Genomic DNA, 20,395 nt, shown 5'->3' with positions numbered 1-20,395 from the left:
GATATACAGTGAGTCTATTGAGGTTAAATTGAATTACACTCTATTCGTTTACAGTCAAGCAGATGCACAATACCCCAAAACTGTAGCTCTTTCTGTGTCTGTCACTCATCCCTGCACTGAATGGCAACAAGTGTAAAGAAACCAATCCGCGATAAATACCCACTGAACATTGATTACATCAGAGTTTTATCACAACACTGAATAATATTTAATTGCCAACAATATCACACATAGCCATGTGAATCAGCATGAGTTTCATGAGCCCTACAGCTGCTGAGGATATATATATATATGCCATTCAGCTGACGCTTTTATCCAAAGCGACTTACATTGCAGTGAGTGCATACATTTCAGTATATATGGTCCCAGCAGGGATCAAACCTACAACCTAAGCGTTGTTAGCGCCATGCTCTACCGACTGAGCCACAGAGGACCACCAGGATGGAGGATGTAGTATCGGGGGCTGAGGGCGAAGCTAGAGTGCGGACCATTTTAGAGTGTGGTTTGAAGTATGCTGCTTTCGAGGTAGAGGTCAGTTGTAACGGCAAGACAGAGAGAAACTACATGTGACGGAAGACACAAACACTTGCAAGCACACATGAACACACGCACGCATGCACGCACACGTACACACACGTACACACACACACGTACACACATACATACACACACACACACACACACACACGTACACACACACACACACACACACACACACACACACACACACACACACACACACACACACACACACACACACACACACACACACACATAATAATCCCACCCCACATGAGGAAACAGGTGGCTCAAGGTATCTTGAGTATAACTTTAGCGTGTTTACCACCGGCAGAATACTCTCCTTTCTGCCAGCAGAATGGACTCTTTTGTACTCTTTTGATACAATATGACAAACCACATTTTCACTTTACAGTTCAATTCTTTTTTTTCCCTGTGCCATAATTTGTTGCAATATTGACTGAGAGAGAACGAGTCATCGCACCGTTGCAGGTTGTTAAAAACAAAGTTTATTGTGTGTGCATTGCATTAGCATATCACTGTTTACTCCAGAAGTTACTGTGAACCGCTTTTCTCCTTCGGGAAAGATGCTTGGCAAACACCTTGGAGTAAACACTGCAACCGGTGACAATATGCAAATGAGGGGATTCATTATTTCTCACAAGCTCCGCCTTAATGGAAACAGTCTCAGATCTCTACATCTCCATTACATTACTCTCTCTCTCTCTCTCTCTCTCTCTCTCCACCTCTCTCCACACACACACACACACACACACACACACACACACACAAACACACACACACACACACACACACAAAACAGCTCCTCCCCACAGGAGCTGATTAATATCTCATCAAGTGTTTTACTTTTCCTTTGGACAAGCCATCAGTCATAGAAAAAATACTTTCCATGTCTGATAACGTCAACGTAGACGTTGATTGCTGCAAATGATACAGTGTAGACCTCTATGTACAGTTTAGTATACAGAGGACAACAAGTCCATATTCTCTGGAAAGATGGTGATGGCGAACTCCAATTGCTCCAAGCCACTCTACCATCGTCAAGTGACAATGTTATATCACAGGTTGAAGTGGAATAGCAGAACAGTAGAAAGGTCTCCCTTAATTGAATTGGATTTATTAACTGCACCAATATTTACTCTGTTGCAAGTGGCCTCAGCTCATTACTTTTCTATGGATTTTTCTCCCCTGTGTTTACCAGTGCAACTTAATAACCGCATTAGGACTTATTTGTTTTCACCTGGCTTTCAGTCATTTCTTACATCTTATTGTACTTACAGATTAAAGGAATGAGAGGCTTTCTGTTGACTGGAGAAATAAGGAACATGTAAATTGCCTTGGGTTGTCTATCAAAAGTTGATAAGGCACTGTGTGGTCTTCTTTTCATTTGATGCTGAATTCTTTTTTTTTTTTTTTTTTACAGTCTACACTTGTGTGTTGTTCACACACTCCTTAGGCTGTAATTGAAGTTTCAACAGACTGTACACCCATCGAACACATTCTCCCTCACCACTGCCAGCCACTGTTGATATTACAAACTGGCTGAGCCCACTAAGCCCACTGTACAATAGAATATAGGAAATTATTATATGTATATATAAGAAAAGTTCTCAAGTTGTGTATTGTAATCTTTGTTATGTGATGCTTGTGTGAGCTCCGGTATGAGTACCTTGTCCCTGGGGAAAATAGGGGAGGTCAGCCAGAACAGTTTGCGGTTGGGGGGTTTGCGGGGGGTGTGGGGGGGTGCTTAGTTGAGTATTTGTATAATTAGCTGCTGTTGCAAAATACAAGGTTCACCCAGTTCCAAAAAAAAAGCAGCTTTCTACAGTAGGCACAATGAAGCGCCTTAGCTCCCAGAGACATAACTCATAACTCATCAGGGCCTGGGTAATTTATTTCCTCTGGTTTTAATATGTTACAGCTGAGTGGCTGTATGTCTCTGCTGTTGGAGCATTACGACACCAGACCACTTCTGTATCAGACCGCCGCTGTACAGCTCACCATACCTGTGGTGCCTTTCATGGTTCATGGGCTTCTAATTTAAATGGGAAGTTGCACATATTTCACGGAAACATCCTTTAGTAGAATTGGTGGGTGGTGGGGTGTGGGGCGTTTCTCACAGGATGATGGCGATGATGGACTGCACCTTCCCCTGTGCGGCGCAGGCCAGCCACGTGAAGCGCCTCGGAGAGAGGGCTACGGGTCGTTTCGTCCAGCCGCCGGTTGTTCGTCGGCGCTGCGTTTGTTCCAGTCACGCTGTGATGTCACAGGGTGGAGCCCTTCAGATGGGACAAGGGGAGCCCAGAAGCCCTGAGAGTGGAGAGAGAGGAGAGGGGAGAAGAAGACTTGGGATGAGAAGGGAGGAAAGGAAAGGAGAGAAGAGACGGGAGGGGAGGAGAGGAGAGAGAGGAGAGGAGAGAAGAGAAGAAGACTCGAGATGAGAAGAGAGGAAAGGAGAGGAGAGAGGAGACTGGAGGAGAGGAGAGGAGAGGGAGGGAGGGCCTTTCCCTCCCCCTAATCAGTGATGACTTAAAAAGACATTGAACTTACTCTTGACAAAGTCTGATACAGTATATTACAGGGATGTGAGGTTCTTTACTTAGTTTACTGTATTAAATGACTGTATTAAATTAATCGCAAACCAAGAAAACATTACTTAGCATCAACGTTTGTAGCATCAAATGGTACAACTTCAAAAAGTGGACTAAATAAAAATTCTTCATATTCATCTTTTAACAGATCCTAAGTATTTTCTCCATCTTCAGTAATCCGTCCCTGTTTCTATTAGATTGAGGAACTTTCTAAAAAAAAGACAAAAATGCGTGCTATCAAATACAGCACACAGAACACAGCAAAGTATCACGATTATATGGTGAGTTTACTATAGGTATGGAGTGTAGTTGTATATATAGACATAGCTACCAAGGTCTATGGCTACAATGTTATCCCAGCTGTTCTATGGTCGACTCCTCAGGGCTACAATAATGTGGTATCCTAATCAATACTCTCTGCCCCAAGTAGAATAGATCATTTATCTACAACCCGACTTAATTCTATTCCATGTTGCAACCCCGTAGTTGTGAATCAGCATCCTCTTCCTCTAGAGGACCTCGCTTACACACACACACACACACTCACTCACTCACTCACGCACACACACACACACACACACACACACACACACACACACACACACACACACACACACACACACACACACACACAAACACACATATAGCAGCATTGAACTCTGACCAATGACATTTGCCCTCTGACCTTTTGTCTGATGGCCTATCGATTATGTCTGGTCTTGGCTGGGTAATTGTTGGCTTGTAATTACTTCATGTGTTGTTTTAGATCTACAAAAAAAAGGCAACAAGATTTTGGACCAAAATTACAAAAGCACTTCAGCTCACAGTACTGTCTCATTTCAAGAGGTTTGACCTCAATGAACAGACTAACCCTTAGAATAGGGTAATTGCAGATTTAGCAGTGACCTCAAATAATAGCTTTCCACAACATAATGATATTAAAAAGAGCTCAAATAAAACTGGCAAAAAGTAATCAGGCATATTTTCTGACTTCCTTGAAGGACCCCTTTGAGGGATTTGAGCCTATCACATGGGGCACAGAGGGCCTGCCTCCTACTGCCCATTTCTTTCTGGGCTCATTGACTGAGTAACCATGGGGAAAAGAGAAGCTGAGCTTTCTCTCTTTTGGAGGGAGTTGTCATGACACTCCTGAGTTGTCAGTACCCAGATGTGGTGATTTCAAACTGAATCAAAGTATGTGTGTGTATGTGTGTGTGCGCACGTGTGTTCGCGCGTTCATTTGTGTGTGTTTTTTGGTTGACATTTATTTTCTTTTTTTCAGTAATGCCAATTCAATGTGGTGTATGCATTATCCATTGGCAGTACTGAACAATGAAGATACTGTATATTTTCACTGTGACATTATGACAATAACATTGTCATAATACAATCTTGCGAAGACAACTATGAGAAAGATCAAGAAGTATCAAGAAGTAATTTGAAAGGGGAGAGAAAACAAACACTTTGCAACATTTGGAATGAAAAATGTATGTTGCTGAGCACCTAAAAACCTGACAAGACAATATAAGACCTGTTGCCAAAGTATAAAAAAATGAAAGAGAGGATCTTTGATGCCACCCATTGATACGTCCATGAAAGATCTCAAAATCGCCTCAGCAAATTGAGTTTGTTGTGTATACAAGTGCCTGCCAGATTTAATATTGAATGGATGATCCAGAATGGATTTTTGATCCATGGTAAATGAGGGAAGATGTCTGTAACAACAAAAAAAGGAAGGAAAAAAATCCATATCCCTCTAAAGCTAAAATCCTGCTCCCAGGTGCAGAATATATTACTTTCTCCCTTGCTCTGTCTTTTCCCTTGGACGAGTTGTTTTCATGTAAAGAAAAACCTATAGGCTTGACCTCCGCGCCAGTTTGCCTCAGGCGATCCGCAGATTGCAAGTTTTCAATGCCTCATCCTTAGGGACGGATCCAAATCAAACCCCATAAATATTTCAGTACTATTTCTTGCTCTCTGGACCTCTTGCTAATACACTTGCCTCCTCTGCCAAGCAAATCCCGTCTGTTTGCACCCGTCACTAACTTGTCATCTTTTTGAGTTCAGCCTTGCACAGGGCTTAACGAGAGGAGCCCAAACTGCCACCCATATTGCATATCGAAATATTTAGTCAAAGATAAACACTGTTTCTACTCGGGGATTTAAATTTTGTAGTTTTGTCAAAGATGAGTGTTCTCTGCAAAAAAAGAGGAAATCTGCAATCGTTTTTTGTTGTTTAAAAAAAATTATTGAGAACATTTGGCATAATTCTGTATCCCTAAGGATATTCTAAGGTTGGTAGAATATCCTTAAAATGAAATGAGAGGTAGAGTGTTTTGAGATGGATCTCGACATCTGGTTGCCATCTGAAAGAACCTGGAGCAAGGCCAAGGATATTCCAAAAAATGAAAATGACTTCATTATGAGGGAATAATCACTGTGTATTCAGCTCCAAGGCTTGATCCGTTTGACTGGAACTGGATCTCAGGAATCATGGAGTCCATTAGATGAATATGAAAACGGAACTATTGCATACAGCAACATACAAAATGTTTACAGCATGTGTAGATGAATGTCCTATAATGAGACAAGGAGCCATATAGTCAAAAACCAACCTGCACTAGAAAATATGTTGTATTTGCATTATGGGCAAGGTCCCTCTCTTTGAGATAAACATAACAAATCGCTTGCTGTTTAGAAATAATGTTGATGTCAGTTATACAGTACACATCTACTGTACCAATTTATATACAAAGAAAATGATACATAAATCAGAATAACACAAGTATTTCTGTTTGTTTAAATAATCAAATAGATACTGTATATTCGCCAGAGCTCTTGAGCTTTTGTAAGTAATCAAAAAAAGCTTTTAGAGTAAAAAAAACACCACTGCTAGCAGATTAACTGTTTTAATTGTTGCTTCAACAAAGGGATACAGCGGGTACAAGAGGATCAATGAGACATACAGCCTACTATCATACACAATACTTGAACATCCACAAAGAGGAGTAAAAACAACTATTGGATACCTTCCAGGGATCCAGTTTTGCACCAGCACTGGTTCAAACAAACACACACTCACACAGACAAGAGGCCCACTATTCCAGCTAATATGACACAATCCCCAAACTACTGTAGAGTGACCCATGTCAAGGACATTCTAAAACAGTTTCCACATTATCAATAATTATACTCAAATGGGTTGCACGAAAAAGGAAAATTAAAAGTAAAAAAATACACATTCATGGAATTCACATTCATGGAATTCAAAAAAACAAAACTATGAGGCTAAAACACACAAATTGTGAGGACCGACGAATAGATTCTGGTCAGTTTGTTGACAGGACAGGTTTGTTGGCACCTTCACAATGCTTTGGTGCAATGGCAAAGACAAAGGAGCCATTACAGGACATTGTCCTTTCAGCACTTCTCTAACAACACTTGGTCATTCAACACCACGGAGCACTGTAGAAGCACTGTAGGTGAGTACAAACACAAGTCTGTGAGTAAACTTACATCCACATCTGTCCTGATAGGCAAAATAACCGCTCAGCATGATGGATTAGCATCCATTCTAAAAAGACGTTCTTTTTTTTTTTACCTCTACCTATTATTTGTTTGTTAGTGGTCTGAGTGGAGAGAGAGTGAGTGGTACAAATGGTTTACAGAAGCTCATGAGACGACTCGGACATACATTGGTAAGGTGTGTTTAGGGTATTGACAGGATGATCGGGAGCTGGGGATGGATTGCCCACTAACTTGTGTTCTAGTGAGATTGTAAACAGGATTAGCATTGGCAGATCTCAGTGGAGAATAGATACAAACTGCTCCCTACTCTATAGGGAGAGGACTGATTTAAATCTCAGTTAACGAACTGAGTTGTTGTTTGCGAGAGAGAGAGAGAGAGAGAGAGAGAGAGAGAGAGGAGGGTGGGACAAAAAATTGAGCCATTGAGGGTTGGTTGCTTGGAAAAAAAAAACTGTTCAATTTAAGCGGTTTTAAGCATTTCAAGTTTTGTAATATTGTTCAGTGCTTGACAGTTGAGTTGTCATTTTTGTATGTCACAGTGGTGTATCTGGGCTTTAAGAAAGGAATCACTCTCTGAAGAGAGAGCTGGAGCAGAAGACTTATCTTGGTTGACTTAAGACTGTACATCAACCTGTCTCGTCAAAAGATGTGAGTTTATTACAAGTCTAAATCTGTCCCTGTACACACTCCTGAACAAAAGCTTGAGAGAAAAATGGACAAGGACTGGCAGTTTGAGAGAGGGACACACGTCTCCTGCAGTAATCCATTCATTGTAATCACCTGGGGCTGTGAAAGAGCCGCCCTTAACTCTCCTCCCCCAGGAAGCCTCAGTGATAAAGTGCAGTGTGTAGAAAGCCAAAGCGTCCCTTAAGAAATGATCGACTATCATGTTTTAACAAATGCTTTTTCTACTTTGCAATAATAATGAAGTCATCTACCTCTCTCTCTCTCTCTCTCTCTCTCTCTCTGGCACAGTCTACAGTATGTACATACATCCCAGCCCTGAGAACAAAGCGTGACACATTTGTCTTCCCCCCAAAAATATTTGGTGTCATCTATTCAGGAGCAGGACCCAGTACATCATGTGTCTGAGAAGGAGAGATCGAAAGCAATTACCATTAGAGCAGCTATGGTGAGCAGATTGTGCCATCGCCCAGTGCCTGACTCTCAATGCTCCAGCCTGTGTGCATGCAATTTAAGAGCCAGATCAATACCGGCAAGCAGTTAGCAGCCCACAACTCCCTTCAAGTGCCTCACAGGACGCACTACGTTCTCCCCCTACCAAGTAAATGTCAAAACATTCCACCATCTACAATTCTTAGGGAGAAATTGTTCTCGTGAAACATTATTGACATACTTTTAACCCACATTTCCAGCTTGCGTGGTGAGGGGAGAAAGTCAATTCTCATTTGGAAGGTGTTGCCGCTGTGGTTGCCTCTCCTGCTGAGCTGTGCTGCTCGAGCTCCAGGATCACAGAGGTCAGTCTGCTGGGCTAGCACGAGTCAAAGGTCAAAGGCCAGGCATTGCCCAAGGTCAAGGTGACAGCAGGACATCTCTGGAGTGTGGACCTTCATCTCCACCGTGGCCTTGAAGAAGATCAATACCATTAAAAAGTCTGTCTGATCTATTGCTCCTCACTCCCTCCCTCCATCCCTCCCTTCCCTCCCCCTTTTCACCCTCTCTCCCTCATCCCCTCTCCTTCTTTCTCCTTTCACTTGTTCTCGTTCAGCTCTAATATCTACTCTCGTTTCATTCTCTCTCTCTTTTTTTCTCACCTCTGTTTTATTCACTCTTTCTTTCGTGAATCCATTAAATCATCCTTCGCCTCCCTCTTTCCCTCGCCTGTGAGGGAGCAGGTCTCATCTTGATAGCGAGCCCATCCCTGCACAACCCCTCTCTCTCTCTCTGGGCCTGTGAAACTGGACAAGCTGAGATAACTTAGACCCATATTGTTTGAACAGCATTTTATTAAGCTGGCTCTCTCTTTAATATTTACATTGGTGCATCAGGAGGCTCTAGACCCGCTTTAGGCAATTACACACATGACCAAGTCGATAGCCACAGAAACGGCAAAAAAAAGCCTTTATCAAACCGGCAGGAAAGTATTGCCAATTCTGCGGCCCCGACGGTTGATGTAGTTTGCATTTCAATTAAAAAAAGAGGGAAATACTGGTCTTTTATTCAAAGTCAGCGCCGTAAGAAAGAGTCACTGAATGCAGGCTGAATACGGCATTTTGTGTGCACCATAATAATACAGGATATCACACAGGCCAGGAATTTACTTCCACAAATGCAATATTGCCATTGTTAAAAAAAAAAGTACAACTCAAAAGAGATTGTGGCAATTATTCAAAAGCAACTTACCATCAAATACACTCACCGAACACTTTATTAGGAACACTATACTAATACTGGGTAGGACCTCCCTTTGCTCTCAAAACAGCCTCAATTGTTCATGGCATTGATTCCACAAGATGTTGGAAACATTCCTTTGACATTCTGGTCCATGATGACATGATTGCATCACGCAATTCCTGCAGATTTTTCAGGTGCACTTTCTAGCTGTGAATCTCATGTTCTACCACATCCCAAAGGTGTTCTATTGGATTCAGATCTGGTGACTGGGAAGGCCACTGAAGAACACTGAACTCATTGTCATGTTCATGAAACCAGTTTGAGATGACTTTTGGTTTGTGACTTGGTGCATTATCATGCCGGAAGTAGCCATTAGAAGATGTTTGATTGTGGCCATGAAGGGATGTGCATGGTCAGCAACAAAACTCAAATAGGCTGTGGCATTCAAGCGATGATTGATTTGGTATTAACGGGCCTAAAGTGTGCCAAGAAAACATTCCCCACACCATTACACCACCTCCACCATGAGAAGGTGTTCCTAATAAAGTGATCTGTGAGTGTATACTGTAGTATTTCAATAAATATTTGTTTAAATCGTATTCTCATAGAGAGATGTATTAATGAATATTCCAAAAGGTACAGCATATTAACATCATGCAGTATGTACGGTTGCACGGTCCTTCCTGAATTGCGGCTAGCAGTGTGTATTTTTGTTGTATTCAATAGTAACAGCAAATAAAAGCAAGCCACTTTGCAGAAAACAAAATGATTTTCTTGTCAACCTTTCGAAGTTCCAATCAATCTTGTGGCAGCAGTGTGATGTGCATTTCCCTCCCCGGTCCTAATCACAGTCTTCAGTCTTCGCTTGTCGGCTGCACTGAAATGACCAACCTGAGATTTTCAAAGAGTCAACGATGACCCGCCCTAAAAAAACAAAACAAACAAGCACGCAAACACAGGAGGACACCAATCAGAGAATCATCACAAGACTCGGAGGATGAGAGGGAGAGAATGGTCTTTGAAGCTGTCCCAACCCTATACCCCCCTGTGGGCAGGGCCTGTCTGCATGCCTGCGCTACCATGATCAAGATGCAAGATGTCTGTATGCATGGAGGACCATGGGTGGCTTTGATAATCATTCCCGTACTCTTCTAAAACAAAATGCAATTACAAAGTTAATTGTGTTCCAAAGTTGTCGAGAAGCTCCGGCAGAAGAAGAAGAAGAAGTCAGCATCTTGACTTTTGCTGACGGTGCACGGAGAGCATGAGGAATAATGGATGCCGGGGACGCAAGGGGATGCGTGATTGGGTGCAGGGTGAGGTTGAGCGGGTGGGTGGGTGGGTGGTGGTGTGGGGATGTGTTTAGGGGCTGGGAATGGTGGTGGCGGGGGAGGTGTTTTGGGGTGTGTGTGTGTGTGTGTGTGGGGGGGGGGGGGGGGGGGGGGGGGGGACGAGTCGTCTGAGGTGGGGCTGACATGGCACTGAGGGATGTGGCAGAGAGAGCCACCCCGTTTGACCTGCCATTTATCAGAGGATAAACAGGAGGATCACCTGACAGGGGTCGCTGCGTCCCCATTGGTCCGCTGGCCTGTTTGGTATGCAGGTGCCATTGCCTGGCCAGCGCTCCCCATGCACACACCACGTCGTCTCCATCACAATGAATTATTGGTTCGGAGCAATGATCAATTTGAGCTGGCTGTATCTCCAGCCATGGTCAGGGTGAGGGAAAGGGTGGTGGTTGTCTGGTGTGTGTGTGTGTGTGTGTGTGTGTGTGTGTGTGTGTGTGTGTGTGCGCGCGGGCGTGGGCGTGTGCGTGTGTGTGTGTGTTTTTGTGTGTGTGTGTGTGAGAGGGGGTGTGGGGGGATAGAAAGTTTCTCTCTCTCTCTCTCTCTCTCTCTCTCTCTCTCTCTCTCTCTCTCTCTCTCTGAGCATAGCAGAGATGGAGAGAGGGGAGTTGGGGCTGGGTGACAACAGATGTGCTCTCTCCTTCAAAAACGGCTTGTTTGATGGTGACAGTGGAGCGTGGCGTATAGCCCGAGGTGCTAACAGTAAATATTACAATATCACAAGATGCTCCCTGCAAACACCATTTCTTGGTCTCAGAGTCAATTCCCCTTTTCCCCTGTGGTGCTGTGTATGCTGATGGAACTAACTCTGCAAGAAAGAAAATATATACCGGTGCCATATATTTCAAATAACGAAAATTCACTGAGAGCTTCTTTGAAACACATTACGGTCAACTTAAGTCATGATGGAACAGAAAGTAAATCAACAAGCCGCCATCAGGAAAAAAAAATGGCACTTTAAAGGCTTTCTGGAGAATAATAGGCGATGCCAGGATTCATAGGATTGCATTCGGCATCCCGTGGTGCTGGGGTGTCTTTGACTCACTCAGTCATTTCGGAGAGAGCAGTGGTGCCGTCCCACCCTGGGCGCTGTGCAGATGGGAGATGTGGAGAAATGAGCCGCGAGCAATCTCTCTTTCTTTCTTTCTTTCTCTCTCTCTCTCTTACCATCTCCCCCCACCCATTCCGCCATCACTCTCTCTTTCCATCCCCCATTCCTCCATCACTCTCTCTCTTTCTATCCCTCTATCTCCCTCCCTCCCTCCCTCCCTCTCTTTCTCCCCCCCTCCCTCTCTTTCTCCCTCCCTCTATCTCCCTCTTTCCCCCCTCTCTGACTGTGTCCTGGGGCTGCAGAGTCTCGTCTCAGCGCTCGTGACAGTAGGGAGCTCTGTGGGAGGCCAGGGAAACGAGCTCACCGAGACGCATGGAGCCCATCTCAGGCTTGTGCTACCGGAAAATCTGCCCCTTCACGCACCGACGCGTGCTAAGACACACTGATGAGAAGCCATGATGGGGAGATGTTGTAGAAGAAACACGCACCTTCTGTTTTCGCCTCTTGTTTTGGGAGCACATTTCATCACAGTCACTGTTACCCCGGTGTCTGTGAATCCACACCCTGGCTGCATACACACCAAAGCTCCGTTCTTATCAGTCGGTCGACAGTCGCATTGTGGTTACCAGGGTAACTTATTTTCCTGACCCTATAGAAATACTTAAAAACGATGAAGTGTCCATGTAGGGATCATCTTACCCTCAAGTATTGAATGACAGGTAATGTCTTCTTATGACAGCTGAATGTTCTAATCGAAACTCCTTCAAGGAAAACACAGTTTTCGGGTGCCAATTTTATTTTGAGCGATCAAAGACACATAAAGGATAAGCAGTTCATATTGTACATTGGTAGTAGTAGGGTAGTAGTGGATGGAATAACAATAACAAATAAATAAACAATAAAATATATATCTTTTCAAATCTCAAATAAGAAACATGAAAAGATTGTAAAACTATAAAATGCCAAATATGTTTTATTTTTCTTCCTTTGCACAGAAGAACTGAAGAGAGAGAGAGAGAGAGAGAGAGAGAGAGAGAGAGAGAGAGAGAGAGAGGAGTGGTGGTGGTGGGAGAGGAGACTTGATTTCCTGTCCTCAAAGTCAAACCTGTCTGCAAATCCCTGTTGAGCTGGCCCCCAAGTTTTTGGTCGCATCTTAATTGATGATTCATGATGATTTAATACGATCAGTGTCCAAAGCAATCACACAGATAAGTGGTTCGGGAAGCAGGGTCTTTGGAGACAAGGCGGAGGGGTCTCTGGGTCAGCCAGTTTAAAGTTTCATTTCAGGAAATAGGGCGAGAGTCAGCAGTCTCTCCTCATCCTCCAGCAAGCTGAAACGCCGCCCTATCAAATTCGCATGCATTCTGGTTTAAATTACAAATAGGTTTTTCAGGAAGAGAGGAGCTGGGAGCTGTGTGCTTCTGTGCATTATTTGATTATGAATATGATATATTGTTTAATCCTTAAGTAATTTCTTTACGGCACATGACAGCCTTTTTTTTTTTTTTTTCTGTATCAGTAGCGTGGATTTTGTGGATGGAATTTTGTGATGTTTTCTTTTGGTCAAAATGCAGTTCATATTTAGATTGAAATCAAATAAATTACACTTACCTGTGTGTGTGTGTGTGTGTGTGTGTGTGTGTGTGTGTGTGTGTGTGTGTGTGTGTGTGTGTGTGTGTGTGTGCTGCACTTGTGCATGTTTGCGTGTGTGTGTCTGTGTGTGTGTCCTGACTTTGCTCAAGGAGATGCACACACTCGGGCGGTGCTGAGAGGGGGGTCAGATCAGGTCAGATAAAAAGCCTTCCTCTGCACTGCACGCTTTCATATCAGTACCTTACAAAGACACACACTCTCTTACCCTTCACTTGTGTGTGTGTGTGTGTGTGTGTGTGTGTGTGTGTGTGCACACTTACAAAGGCACACGCTCACTTACCCTATACTTAGAGGATATTTCCTCCATTGGCATCTAGTATATGAACAAATTTTGTGTGTGTGTGTGTGTCTGTCTGTCTGTCTGTCTGTCTGTCTGTCTGTCTGTCTGTCTGTCTGGCTGGCTGGCTGGCTGGCTGGCTCTGTTTGTCTGTCTGCCTGCCTGACTGCCTGCCTGCCTGCCTGGCTGGCTGGCTGGCTGGCTGGCTGGCTGCCTGCCTGCCTGCCTGCCTGCCTGCCTGCCTGCCTCCCTGCCTGCCTGCCTGCCTGCCTGTATGTCTGTCTGTCTGTCTGTTTTCTGTCTGTGCTAGCGTTCCATATCCAGTCTCAGTCCCCGTCGAGGCCAGAGTAACGCAGTCCGGCAGCTGCCAGTGTATCTACAGCTGTCGTGCACGAGAGCATTTTATAATCCCCTCCCAATGATCCTATTGGTCCCCAAATACCAGGAGAGAGGGTCGAGGTAAGGGGGGGGGGGGGGGGGGGGGGGGTGCAACAAAAGTAGAACAATTGTGCCATGATTAAGCCCGGGATATACAGTTCACCCCCCCACCCCCCTCCCCCCTTCCCCTCCTCCCCATTCCCTTCCTATTCCACTATCTGAGGGAAATTCAATAGACTAACCTTAAGAATTTAATTGATGCTGCCAGCCGGATTATAAAGCCCAGGCCCGTCGGAGGCCAGGGACAGCTGATTAGCAGCGGGGTAATTGTTAATTGATTGATGTATCTTCTTACCTCTCTCTATGGGCCTTTTATAAAGTGTTTTGTTTGTGGCGCGGCGGCTCGGTACAGCTGGACAGCACATTACCATACATCTTTTTTTTTAGCCCCCCCCCCCCACCAGCTTTGTGTGAAAGGGAGGCGGAAGACAAAAGGCTGCTAAGTGTGGTGGGTTTAAGGTCGGAGATGTGGGGGCAGTCCATCCCTTCATGGTCGCCACGCACAAAAGCAACTGACACCCCCTAGTCATAGAAGGTGAAGGAGACTCTTCTCTCTCTCTATCTCTCTCTCCCCCTCTCTCTCTCTCTCTATTTCTGTCAGTCTCTCCCAACCTCTATTCTTCCCTCCCTGTGTATCATTTAGGTTTTTTTTTTACTGACCAGAGAGAGAGAGAGAGAGAGAGAGAGAGAGAGAGAGAGAGAGAGAGAGATGTGTGTGTGTGTGTGTGTAAAGTGACACCGGGGTAATTCGGCCCTGATTGGGTTCACCAAATAGAAACAATTTCTCCATTATCCTGTCTTTCTCCTCGTACAAGGCCCCGTTTCATTCCTGCCTCTCTCAGTGTGAAAAGCTCAGTCTCTGACTTGTCAGGCCCAGGAACTTAGGTACCACAGCTACTTCTGTTCTGTTCTGACTAGGACTGCCTGTGCCAACACCACACTGTTGCCGAGCTCTCCTATTTTGGCACCACTGTGGGGTGGTCATCAAGCGATTACATGGTAGCTTGGCAAGGAGGAGAAAATCCTGTGATTAAAGCGCTTAACTCTGGCTCTGGCTCTCCATGGGAGGGAGGGGGAAAAGCCTCTGTCTTCTATTTGGAATTGGACAATAAGAGCTCAACCAAGAGACGGGCCTGTATGCTACAGGTCCGACAGACAGAGATGAGATGAGGGAGGTCAGTCAATCACACACACACACAAGCGTGCGTGAGTGCGCGCACACACACACACACACACACACACACACACACACACACACACACACAGGAACGTATGCATGCACATACTCATGCATGCACACACATGTACGCACGTGCATGCACGTAGCACACATGCACACAGACACACAGACACACACACACACACAAACACAGACACACACACACACACACACACACACACACACACACACATACCAATGGATCAGATGTTCAAAGACTCGCCATAACGCAAATTCCATGGGTGGATACATGGCTTTAGATGTGTAAGACGTGTGATCCATCAGGTGCGGGTGTATGTGAAAGTTGCCAACATGCAAAGCTACGGCTTCAACACATCCATGCCGATCATGTTCTTCGAACGTTATCAACATAAACATCGAACGTTATCAACATAAACACTGTTTGACCATCACAGACCTGAGGTTGAGATTTCACAGCATTGATCCAACACCTCATCAAGGCTTCCTAGTCAAGGCCATTTCTCTGCACGCCGACATCGTTTGAGTATCAAAGGTAAACCACAGATACAACTAATCAGCCTGAACGAAATACTGGTAGGATTTGAGATGCGTTTTTAATGAACAAGGAGAATTCCACCTGCTCTAGCCTGTATGAACCATCGATGGGGCCATGTTCTCCTGCCCTCCATTCCTCTCAGGCAAGGCCTTGGGAAGTGCTCTCCACGCTGAACTGCCATTGAACTCTTCACAATTAGTTGGATTTTTTTTGGGAGCAGAGAGCTGAACATTTTTTAGATGAAGGTATCCCTTGGAGATATTTAAACTCCCTGCATGCTGGCTGTGCCTCCGGGGGTGTGGATGAACGGTTATTAATACATTATTTACACTCACTTCCTGCTGTCTTCTTCTATTGTGGCTTGATTAAAACAGATATCGCCATGGCGGCAGTTTTTCAAGTGGGGGAACACAAAAGTTTTGAAGTTTAGTTTGTTATAACTGTGTTTTATTATTTTTTATTGAATTTTTTCAAACCACTGTTTAGTCGTCTATGACACGTTCTGGCTCTTGGGAGAATTTCTCAGAACACTGTAAACGTACATATAGTTTATACATGTAGTTTACACATGTAGTTTACACATGTAGTTTCACATTTGAATTTGCAGTCCAGCTACAAGCGCTCACAAGTCTAGTCTGCTCTATACTTCTCTGACATTTTCATTATTTCCTTAAAAGACAGTCATTTTCTAACAGTATAAATAGAAACGTACAAACCTTTGATTGAGGTAATGGTATGATCCTGGCCCACGGACCTCATAATAATTTCACAGCTAAACAAATAAAACACTGGTTATATTGGACGGTCATGGGGGACCATGTTTTAGTGGTATTCTAATTGAAATACATGATTCAGACAGCTTGTTTCTCCACTTGTCCGCAATGAACCATATCTGATTCGTCATTAAGTAATTATGAATGCTAATGCAAATAAAGCACCTTTCAAACGGAGTGCGCCTCGCGAGGAATTAATCACACGCACCGCAGCGGCGGCGGGCTGTGGTGGCGAAGCAAGCAGCTGCAGAACGGTCACTTTAGTCTTCTCCCCGAGATATGAAAGAATCGAGAGACATTAATGATGTCTGGGGGATTCCACGGGAGAGAGGGATTCAAAGAGAAAAGTGAGAGAGGGCCTAGTACTCTCTTTCCCTCCTACGTTTCCTTATTGCTGTGATAAAGAGAGAGAAATAGAGAGAGAGAGAGAGAGAGAGAGAGAGAGAGAGAGAGAGAGAGAGAGAAAGAGAGAGAGAGTCGCTTAGAATGCTCCCTCTTAGAACAAGCCAAAGCATTTTGTAGCAATTACAGAAAGATTGGGGATTTAGATTTTAGTGCCCAGTGGTCCATTAGCCGTAATTTCCTCTTTTTTTCCCTTCTCCGTGAGAAGAGTTGGCGCTAAAATCTCTCTAATCCTGTAAATAATAGGTGCCGTATTTGCAGCGTTGAGGAGCGGGGCGTGTGTCTCTGAGAGCAGGGTGACATTGAAGCTGAAAGAAGAGTGAAGTCTAGGAATGTCAGAATGGTGGAGTATGGTTGTGGTATGATGTCATACTGGATAATGTAGAAAAAATAAATAAATAAATAATAATAATAATAATAAAGTCATGTAGAACACGTGCTGAACACGTGCTGACCTTTCCTTATTATGGTCAAACCAGTGTGTGTGTGTGTGTGTGTGTGTGTGTGCGTATGTGCGTGCGTGCGTGCATGCGTGCATGTGTGTGTGTGTGTGTATATGGGAGGTGGGATATGTAAATTAATACAATTACATAATCTGTTTCTGTCAATATATATATGAATATATTTCATGTTTCTTAAAAGAAATAACATGAATAGAAACATGGAAATGTCAACAGCCACAAGCCACACAACTGTACAGTACCAAGCCAACATTGATATCCATGAGATATATATTAGCGACACTAATAGTGATGTCCTTCCAGTGTGTTTATGAGCAGTTTCTAGCCAGTAGCAGGCCAGCACATAGAGAGGGTAAAGTCCCTGAAGCTCAGCCCTAGCTCAGGGGTGACATTAATCACGCTCCCTCCATCGATTACCTGGATAATGGTTCCTCTTATCCCCTCACAGGCTCCTGGAGGGGCCACAAGCCAACGCCATAGGGGGACATCTAGTGTCTTTTCATCTTTCTTTCTCTCCCCTCTCTGTCTGTCTCTCTCTCTCTCTTTCTTTCTCTCTCTTCCCTCTCTGTCTGTCTCTCTCTCACTCCCTTTCTGTCTCTCTCCTCTTTCTCTCTGATCGCTCCCTCTCTCTTTCTCTCTCTCTCTCTCTCTCTCTCTCTCTCTCTCTAGGGTGGGGGGGGGGCATATTTGCATATATATTTGAATATCAGCGCAGCATCACAAAGCTGAGATAGACTACAAGTCCCTGTAATAACTCAGACCGTTCTTGGCTGGCATCCTGGGCTCTCCTGGCTCTGTGTCCTAATAGGGCGTCTCTACGGGACGGCAGACAGGCCAGCTATTAGGAGCTGTCAATCTGCTTGGAGTGGCTGAGGGCTGGGGCTGGGGGCTGGGGGTTATGGGCTGGGGCTGGGGGTTATGGGCTGGGTCTGGGGGTTGGGGGCTTGGGGCTGGGGATGGGGCCTGGGGCTGGGGGCTGGGGGTTGGGGGCTGGGGGTTGGGGGCTGGGGCAGATCTGGGTAGGCCATGAGGAGCTGGTCCTGGGGGTCCCCTGTCCCCTAACCCCCCTGCCCCTTCTGTGGGTACAGGGGCCAGTCTGGAAGGCACAGCTGCTGGGGAGGACAGGTCTTGACACACACACACACACACACACACACACACACACACACACACACACACACACACTTACAACTCTCCAACCCTCCCTCCAGAGATCAGGATCCTGTCCAGAGTGACAACCACACTGAAGGGGGTCGAAGGAGGGAGAGGGAGGTGGAGAAGTGGGTCGAAGGAGGGAGAGGGAGGCAGAGAAGAGGGGAGAAGAGGAGGAGAGGAGCTGGAGGTAAACAGATAGAATACTGAGAGAAAGACTCAGGAGAGACATCCACCATCAAGACCTAAGACTTGACTTGACTCTCTGGGACCCAAAAGAGGGTTAGAGGATTTATTCACATGCATTTTGATCATCAGTCATTAGATTTTAATCAGAGAGATGACTGGCGTGATATTCTGCAATGGCAGAATATTCTGAAACTAATGACAAAAAAATATATAATTTTTAGACCATAGTTAAGTCTAAAGGAACATAGCTACCGTAATAAGCACAGCAGTCAAATTCAATCTGCTGTGTGAGGAGGGACTTCATCACCACAATTCAGTTTCAAAGCTTATTCCGTGGAGATAGAAAAATAACTAGCTCATCAGTATTACAATTCTGGGACATATGCACCTCAAAATTACTGTTCATTTGGTGCTCATTGAAAATGAACCATCTTTTCTCATTTTCATAATCTAAATGAGAGTAGACATTCTGTTCTGCTTTATGACAAGGGTTTCTTTTTGACAAATCTCCAAGATTGTCTAATTTGGGATGATAGATTGTCCTTGATATACTGAGAAACCTAGGTGTCGTGCTAAGTGACACCCTGTGAATGGTACAATATGTTCATTTTCCTCAGGCCAAGTAAGGAAATGAAATAATTACATGAAACAGCTTTCTTTTTCCTCTTATAATGCCTGCATGGCATTAGGTTTAGATAATCAGATTGGTGTCTGTGGTAATGACAGACGTGTGTGTGTGTGTGTGTGTGTGTGTGTGTGTGTGTGTGTGTGTGTGTGTGCGTGTGTGTGTGTGTGTGAGTGTGTGTGTGTGTGCGTGTGTGTGTTTGTGTGTTTGTGAGTGTGTGCATGTGTACAGACTCTCCCTTGCCACCCTCACACACATCCTCCCAAGCCCCCTTACCTCCCTCATGCATTTGTAATGAGGTGTGGGCTTATTGACTGAGGGTGTAGATATGATTATCTCTCCCCCCCCCCTCCCCTATCTTCCCCCCTTTGTCTCCTCCTTCATTAGGAGAGGATAAGGCATGTTTGTTAGGTGTATATTGATTTCTGTTGATTGTGAGGAAGGGGCCCCGAGTGAGCCTCATTACTGTTCAAAGATGGAGGTACAGTGTGTAAATCCCACTTGGCCCAGTGTCCCTGCAGAGCAGTGGTCTATAGGCTGTAGTTGACAAGACAGGCCACAGTGTTCTAGCCACAGTGGAGGTACAGACACAGCCTGATCTGAACATGTTTAAGCAAAATGAGGACATCAATTCTGGAATACTGGAATTTGGAATTCAGACAGATTTTTTTTTTTCAACAAAAATAATAAACATCACAAATTGATGCTTTTAGTCAAAAGCTTGTGGTTTTAGGGCATTAGTATTTGCAGCTTAAAAAGCTTGACCAACCACTGAGTCAAACCACAACACTTGAAAGCACACACACACACACACCGACACACACACCGACACACACACCGACACACACACACACACACACACACACACACACACACACACACACACACACAGACACACACACACACACACACACACACACACACACACACACACTCACACACACACACTCACACACACACACATACACACGAGTAAGCTTTCATTGGAACACAGCAGTTGTTGTCGATTGTCCAACCATAACTTGGGACAATGCACTTGGGCTAATACGTTTGCTGGCAGCGTTGCTTTACGCCTAATAACACTGTTGACACTGCTGATACCTGTTCCAAATGTGGCATATAGCTCATAACAGCCAATGTCCTCACGTTGCCACTGGGCACTTTGCTTGGCATGGAGAGCGATGGTTTTGGCAGTGTGTATCATAACCTGCTGCTCCGGTGGCACAGTTTGCAGGACACATCAATTTGTTCCCCGCTTTTGTGAGACGGGATCTTTTT

This window comes from Argentina silus (genome assembly GCF_951799395.1).
Source record: "Argentina silus genome assembly, chromosome: 11".
In the NCBI taxonomy this organism is placed as follows: domain Eukaryota; kingdom Metazoa; phylum Chordata; class Actinopteri; order Argentiniformes; family Argentinidae; genus Argentina; species Argentina silus.
This window is presented reverse-complemented; position numbering follows the sequence as displayed.